We start from the raw sequence: 8,395 nt of genomic DNA, 5'->3' as shown, positions 1-8,395 counted from the left end.
AGCTCCCTTCTGTGATAACTCCAGCCTGTGTCAAGTTGACACACAAAACTAGCCAGTACATATACTTTCCCCTATTGAATGGTCAAATAAATTAGAGTCAATCTAGGTAAATTGACTAACTTTGTAATTCTAGTTATTTTGCTCATCTAGTATCTACTGCTACATAGGATTATATCCTGAACTTGTAGAGGAAATATGACTAAACAGGAAGCTAAAGAGAAGTTAAACAGGGTACTGCATGATGAGGTTTACATTATCATGTAAATCAGTTTATTGCATCTCAGAGAGTACAGGGCCAGCAAAAGAGGGCAGAAGAAAATAATCAGGGGATAAAGTGCTTGCTCTGCAAGCATGATGGCCAGTGTTCAGATCCCTAGAACTCAGGTAAAGGCCAATCAGGTATGACAGCAGATTGTAATCCCAATATAAGGGAGGCAGAGACAGAGGATGGAGCAAGATAGCTAATTAAGCTAGCTGGAATTTGAAAGCTCTGTTCAGAGAGAGATCTCATCTCAATAAATAAAGTGGAGAGCAAGTGAAGAACATACTAGATATCAACTTGCAATACAAACAAGTGTGTGCATGTGCACAGGTATACATATATGTACCTCCATACATGTGAACATGCATATACACATGCATACATATCAAATGCACATACACAAGCAAAAGAAATAAAGTCACCAACAGAAAACAGAAGTCCCCTGGTCTCCTGCTTCCAGTCTGTCTTAAGACCTGAATCAATAACCTGGAGAAAGACTGGCCCTCATGGTACCAACATTTCCTGGAAAGTGTTAAGTTTGATAGAACAGTGATGTGTCTGTCTAGACTCTAGATGTTAATGTAAGAAGCACATGGTAGGTGCTTCATTGAGTGACCCATGACAATACTGAGGATGAAAGGAGAGTAGGGAGCCCTTGTGAATCCAGTTGCTTGAGCACAGGATGATAGGATTTCATTTTCTTTTCCCTTTTCAGTCATAAATTGTGGCAGAGCAGGAAGGAAAGTGTTACTTTTCCTTAGCTCTCTAATGCTTTCCCTAATCATCAAAGGAACTTTCCTTTCCATGTGGCCTCCTAAATTCTAAAGAGAGGCCCCCATGCCACCAGTGCTCTTCTGAACTCACATGAATTGCCTTGCTGGGCAGTAAAGTATTTGTCTGAAAAGAAAATAAAAATTCTGGTCCTAGTAGCAGACCTCAAATCCAGACTCACTTTCTGATAATAGGTGACTGGTGCTTCATAGACAAAGACCCCACCCCACAGAGGGATTTCCTGTCCTTGGTCCACCTCACTTCTTAACACCTCATAAAAATTCCTTCATGCATCTTTTTTTCCACTTACCCCATGGAGTATTAGAGACTGAAATGTCTCTTTTATTTATCTCAGGGAAAGCCTTGAAGAAATTTGATTCTTCCCCCCAATTTCGGTCTTTAGGACCATAGATCCTAAGAGCCTTATTCATGCAGTATGGGACAGGATGTTATGGTTATGCCTTGCTAGCCCACTCCCCTAGGATCACTACACAGACCATCATGGAAATTTCTCGAGGACCCTTTACTCTTCCTAAAACTGAAGGTGAGCAGTATGTTTCAAAGTCTGGAAATAGAATAAAATGTCTTTTAGGGTGAGAAATATCATTCTGGAGGCCCTGCTATCTTTTTTGATCTCCAAAACAATCCTGAAATGTTAATAGTATTCTCTCTCTCTTCATAGATGAGGGCAGGATCCTCTTTAAAGGACAAATTTTGAGTTAAGTTATCTCTACTGAAACCCGAGGAATCACATTTTGAGATAGGATGTCAAAGGCTGGAGCTTTGCTTACCACCCTGCTTTTAGGATGGCAGTGAAGCTCTTAGAAATTATTCACCATTAATAGTTTTATTCTTCAGGGTCTTCTCTCAAGTGCTGTTTGACTTTTCTCCAGCATACAGAGGAAAACTCAACATAAAGAGCAATAGAGCCTGTGGTATCAGGGAAATAGTAGACATTTTCCCTGGTGAACATGCTGAGATCCAAGACTGGGAAGTCAATCCCTGCAGTCAAAGGTGGCCAGAGACTTAAGATAGTTTGAATGAGCAGGGCCACAGCTGTGCTTCTGAGACTAGATGAGACATGGAGAGAGGTGCTTTGGATCCTTTCACAGATATTACTCTTATGTAGAGAGAGCAAGTGACAGCACATGACAAATAGGACCTGCCAAAAGTTTAGTGGATGAAATCGTCACAAGACTGAGAGGGCAGAGGGTAGAAAAGAACAATCTGCAATTCCATAGGTTGTTTCTATGCAGATGAAATGACACAATTTAAGCCAGATTTGAATATATTAAAGACATCTTTATTAGGAAATTGGTTTTGGGAGAGTTCACTTCCTCAAGTACCAAGGCCAAGGCATGTCACCATGGAGAGGAGTCAGGAGATAGAAAGAAAGAAAGGGCACATGAGCATACAGAAAGATGGGGGAAAGAAAGTGAAAGAGGAGAAAGAGGAAGAAGAGAAAGAGGAGGAGGAGGAGGGAGAGGAGGAGGAAGAGGAGAGGAGAAGAGGAGGAGGAGGGAGAGGAGGAGGAAGAGGAGAGGAGAAGAGGAGGAGGAGGAGGAGAGAGGAGAGAGGAGAGAGAGAGAGAGAGAGAGAGAGAGAGAGAGAGAGAGAGAGAGAGAGAGAGAGAGAGAGAGAGAGAGCAAAGTGTTTAGATTATATAGCAAGGATTATTCTCTGGGGAAAGGGCAGTCCAGTCCCTGGCCTGGAAAAGCTGGGAGCAGAATATATCAAGTAGGGACTGAGGGATGTTGGGAGAATTTGAAGGTGAGGTCTATTTTGATGTATAAAATATGCCTCTCAGTCCCTTGTCCCAAGGTCAGAAATCAAAGAGGATCCCCTGCATTTATCTTTATGTCTTAATTTTTAGAAATTACTAAATTTCCAAGATTTACTTTTAAAAGAGAGAGTATTAAGTTTAATATGAGCAATTATTTTATTAATTTAGTAATTTACTTCAAAATCCACATATAAAAATTCAGCCTTAACTTTGCATAAAACATTGACGATTGGGACAAAAAGAAAGCAATACCTTTACCTTAAGAGGGTAGAATGTATGACCTCCTCCAACAGAGACAGCAGGAACATTTCCTGTGAGGCTGAGACCCAAGAAACAGAAGGAGTGAACAGGCAGAGTGATGTAGGAAGAGATAAGGTTTACAGGATGAAGATCTATAAGAGGGAAGGCATGCACTGTCCTTTCCATATGGCCTCCTAAATTGTAAAGTGGCCCCTGGGCCACTACTACTTTTCTGAACTCACATGAACTGCCTAGCTGAACAGTAATTTGTCTAAAAAGAAAATAAATATGGCCCCAGTAGCAGGCCTCAAATCCAGACTCACTTTCTGATAGTAGAAGACTGGTATTCTGTAGAAAAAGGCCCCACCCCACAGTGGGATTTCCTGTCCCTGTCCCACCTCAGCTCTTAACGCCACATAAAAGTCCATCATCTTTCCGTCCTCCTGCCACCAACCCCAAAAAGGATTTGAGACAGAAAAACCTCTTCTATTTATCTCATGGGAGTTCTTGAAGAAATTTGTTTTTTACCCCTAATGTCTTCCTTGTATGTTGTAGATTCTAACAGCATGTGATGTACATGCATGTGTATATGCATGTTCACATATGTGGAGGTGCATATGTGTGTACCTGTTCATGTGCACACATATGGAAATGCCATGCTGATATCTTATGTCTTCTTTACTTGCCATCCAGTTTATTTGTTGAAGCGAGGGTCTCTCTTTAAACCTAGCTCTTTCAAATTTCAGCATCCTCTAAGAACTAAAAGTTGTCATTTGACTGTGGAGTGTAGCAAGGCTGGTCATGAGGAGGTAAGTTGGATCTAAGTTATATGGTGTCTGTAGGTACTCATGCTGCTAGGTTTTATTTCATCTTCAGTGCAGTAGATTGGTATTGTAAGCTTTGGGGAGAAAACTATGATCTAATCTGAATTTACATTTAGATTGCTATGTGGATAAAATAGTTGTTTGATCCTTAGAATTTTTGATGGCTTACATTTGAGTAAAATGCAGTAGGGTTCTTTTCCAGAAGGGTGGTAATGGAATCTCACTTATATTCTTTAGTTCCACCATCATCTGAACTACGATGAAAAGGAAGCTCTAGGTCACCTTACTTATACTCTCCTGTAATCAATCCAACCCAACCACCTGAAGTGATGAGTTCTGCAAAGAGGTGAGATTAGGGAAGGCACCAGAGAAAGAGGAAAAATAAGTGTGTGTGTGTGTGTGTGTGTGTGTGTGTGTGTGTGTGTGTGTGTGGTGGGGGAATGGGAATAGAAACAACATGGGAATCCTAACTCATTTTTACAAATTTAGATTTATTACTTGTGACTTTTGTGCAGTCTGCCTGTTGGCCTGTGTAGCATGTAAACACACTGTGCTCATCTCCACATCCAGAAGAGAGTGTTCATGTCCTGGTGCTAGTGTTACAGGCAATTACTAATCAACTTGTGAGTGTTGAGAATTGAATTAATATCCTCTGGAGAAACAGCTAATGCTCGTAATCGTGGTGCCATCTCTTCAGCCCCTAACTCATTTTTGAGTAGAACACATGGGAAGTCATTTATTGAATGCAAGGAAAGTTATTGTTGCTACAGTGGGGAGAGACTTGTTCATATCACTGTACTTGGTATCAAATGTGCTATCCATTCCTGAGTGGTAGGAGATGGCAGGACCAATGGTTCATTGGTTAGCTGAGCATTGCTTTTATAACTTGAGTCTGATGATGGCTGCAGTGGCACACAAAAGGAAGGACCATTTTGGTGGGTGGGCTCTTTCTGCTGTAGCTTTACAGAAAGAACAACTTCAAGTCAAAGGAAACATTTGGCTTCTTAGACTCAGTAGTCATAGCCATGGATCCTAAAAGAATTCATCGTGTCAGTGAGCAATGAGAGTGTTTCCATTTACCTGGAAGCATGGACATTCTTGGCTTAATCTGGGGACAAAAAAAGACTGAAGGGAGCAAGGTGAATCTTTCTGCAACCTCGGTGGGACTGGAAGAAACTGGAAGTAGCCCTCACTCCTACCATTTCTCCAAGTCTCTCCTAGGTAATGCCATCTTTATTTTTCTTCTCCCTTTGTCCTCATCCTTGGTGCTATATCACATGTCTTCAAACAAAAGCTATAACACAGTTGGTATATTGATTCTTTGCTCTTGAACTTGTGAAGAATCATTTAATTATTTATTTTGGGGATTGTAATTTAGTTCTTATATTTCTCCTCCTACCGAACCCTCCCATGCCTTACTCTAATTTGAATTTGTAGCTTTCTTTTCCTTAACTGTTATTGAATGCACGTATTTACTTGTATATATGTATGTATTCCTAAATTGTTTGGTCCATGTATTTTTCCGGATTGAAATTTTGGTGCTAGACAACCACTTAATGTGATCTTCCTTTGGGAGGACTACTCCTACTTGCAGCTTTCTCCAACTTTTCCTGTGGTTGTGTATGATTGATATTGTGGGATTTTCCCATCCCATTTTGCATCTTCATGGTCACTCTCACTCAGCTCATAGTTCATCAATCAGGTTAGTGAGATTAAATGGCTATAGTTTCTGACATCCATTAAAAGGACAATCTCACAGCAAACTCCCTGATAATCTTTTCTCATAGATTTTCCTCACCCATACTACTTGCAATGCTTCCTAAGATTTAGGTGTAAGAGTATTTTGTAGATGTATCTACTGAGACAGGAATATAAAACTATAAATATTGATTGGCTATGGTTTCTGTAGCTCTCTGTATCTGCTGTAAAGAGAAGTTTCTTTGATGAAGAGTGAGGATTTTCAGCGTATTGTTTCATTATGCAGAAATGTATGGTCTTTGGAGGAATTATATTATTGTATTTTGAAATTTTTGCAGTGAGGCATTTTTGAATGGAGACTTTTAAGGTTCAAAACAGCTTGATATTAGCTCAGTAAACTGCCTCACATCTGTCTGATATATAGAGTTCCATAGTATATTTAGTTTCTGTGGGTGAAAACATTCAAGACCAAAGAGCTACTTCAATGTCCTTTCCTGGTGACTTTTCATCAGAAAGTTACCACTGATAGCTGAAGGAGATTGCAGAACCTGCTTGCTTATGAAATGCAAGAGTAATACAAGAAGGCCCTGTGAAATTCCTGTTACAGTCTTTTCTAAATCAGAAGTCATCCACTAGATATGGGGTTAAGAGTCAATTGGGCATGAGTTAATTATGATCAAGTCATTGGTAGATCAGTTGTCTAGATGAACAATTGATTTATTTCTTTTCATTTATTTTGATTTTCCATTTTTACTTTTACTTTTTTCTTTCTTTATTCTTTTTTTCCTTATTTTTGTTTTTTTGAAACTGGGTTTCACTATGCAGTCCAGACTAGTCTTGTACTTGCCTTGTAGACCAAGTTGGCCTTGAACATGCAGTAGTACAATCTTTTCTGCCTTTCAAATGCTGGAGTTACAAGGGTGTGCCACCACCATCATACCTGTGTCCAGTTGGAACTGTGGACTGTGATTCCATACGAATAAAGTTGTGAAAAATTCATTCAGAATAAATGATTTCTGGATACAAAAAAAAATCACAATCAAATGTGTTTGATTGTGAATATTTCATCCTAAATTGAGAGATTTCTGACATCACTCTTTGTATCTTGCACCTTAGCTCAGCCTTGGTACTGAATGTATACTGGGGGTACCTAAACTGAGCACGTCATCAATTCATGCAATACTAATGGATGCTGTGTTAAACATCTCAGTTCAGGTTCCACACTGTGTATTCCACAACTGCAGTGCTTTTCCTGTACATACAGATTATGTTCACTTCTAGAGACTTAACAGTTTAATTATAGGAAACATACTCTTAATATACACCTACCATCATTCACTAGCATATAAGTGTTAGGTTTCTATGTCTATAGAGTATATTGTGCTAGGACTTTTTATTATAAAAGTTGCTATTTCCATTGTTGAGTTGAACTTCATAAAAAGGATAAGTTAAGTGAACTTTGACTGGAGATTTGGGTATCATTTTCAATAATTTCTTAACCAGTTCTAAACATGCTTCTATTTGAAATTAATGAAATGTTCTCAGCACCAACAACTATAAACTCAAAATATCAATTAACTGAAGAACCTCTAATCTTGGTTAGCAAGTTGACTACATTGGGAATTAACTAAATCCCAAGCAACTGTACAAGCCTGTGAAGAAATCTTGATTGGATCACTAGGTATGTGAAGATCCACCTAAACTCTGGGCACATCTTCTGGTGGCAGCTCACATAAAAGACAAAAAGAAGGGAGCTCTTGCTTTTATCTGCTCATTCTCACTTTCACTGGCAAGTTCATTTATCTTGTGCCTGGGGCATTACATCACTAGTGTTAGAACCTACTTTGACATACCAAAGTAGCCTGATGGCTAGCATCTCTCCAGGACTTCCCTGGTATTCCAGCATCAGATTGGATGTTGGAAACATCCAGTGTCATATACTGAACTACTGTTAGACCCTGGGCCTTTCTGATGAGAGACATCTGTTATTGGACTACTCATTTATTCATTCTATTAGTGATGTTCCTTTACAGAACCATGACTAATGTTGTATACACCCTGGAGTATTGATTATTCATCCAAGATTGAATTCTTTGTGTAAAAAAAAAGTAAACAAGCATATCTATCTCATTAGTATGTAAATTCATTTTCATCCCTGATAAGTGGTAAAATTGCATGTATACTGAGTAATTGATTTCTAATAAATTTATTTATTATTACTATCAGGAGATGTCTTATTTCTTTGGTAGGAGGAAATTATAAATGTTCTGGGCAGGACATGGAGTGCTCATTCTCTTTGGACCTGATAAAAATTAGTTGAGAAAGTTAGAGGTTAGTTGAATCAGAGTTTTTCAAAGTGGTGAGGGCCAATGGATTCTGACAATAGGATAGAAGTAGACTTCCTTTTTCTCTAGTACTGAGCAAGGAGAAGTCAAAAAAGTCCTGGTTTTGCTTACTTCATGTGTCTCAAAGCTTCACATCAAAATATCTAGGAAGGTGAATGAATTATGACAGATAAAATCTTTCCTGTAATATCACAATTAGAAAAAATATTATCTGGGTGGGTTCTTTCAAATGTGTGTAACAGATAGGCCCTTTCCTGCTATGGCTTTGTTTGTTTGTTTTCTTAGGTTTATATTCTAGATCAAAAAAATTCCACTGCTTCATACATTTGGCCAAAGCTGAATTGGAGACCACAGAGCAAGTGTTCACAAAAGAAGAGGTTAAGAGTTAGGTCCACAAAAGTCCTCTAAAGTCAGGAGAGAAAGAGAGAGAGAGAGAGAGAGAGAGAGAGAGAGAGAGAGAGAGAGAGAGAGA

Source organism: Mastomys coucha, unplaced genomic scaffold, assembly GCF_008632895.1.
Source record: "Mastomys coucha isolate ucsf_1 unplaced genomic scaffold, UCSF_Mcou_1 pScaffold9, whole genome shotgun sequence".
NCBI classification, from domain to species: domain Eukaryota; kingdom Metazoa; phylum Chordata; class Mammalia; order Rodentia; family Muridae; genus Mastomys; species Mastomys coucha.
This window is presented reverse-complemented; position numbering follows the sequence as displayed.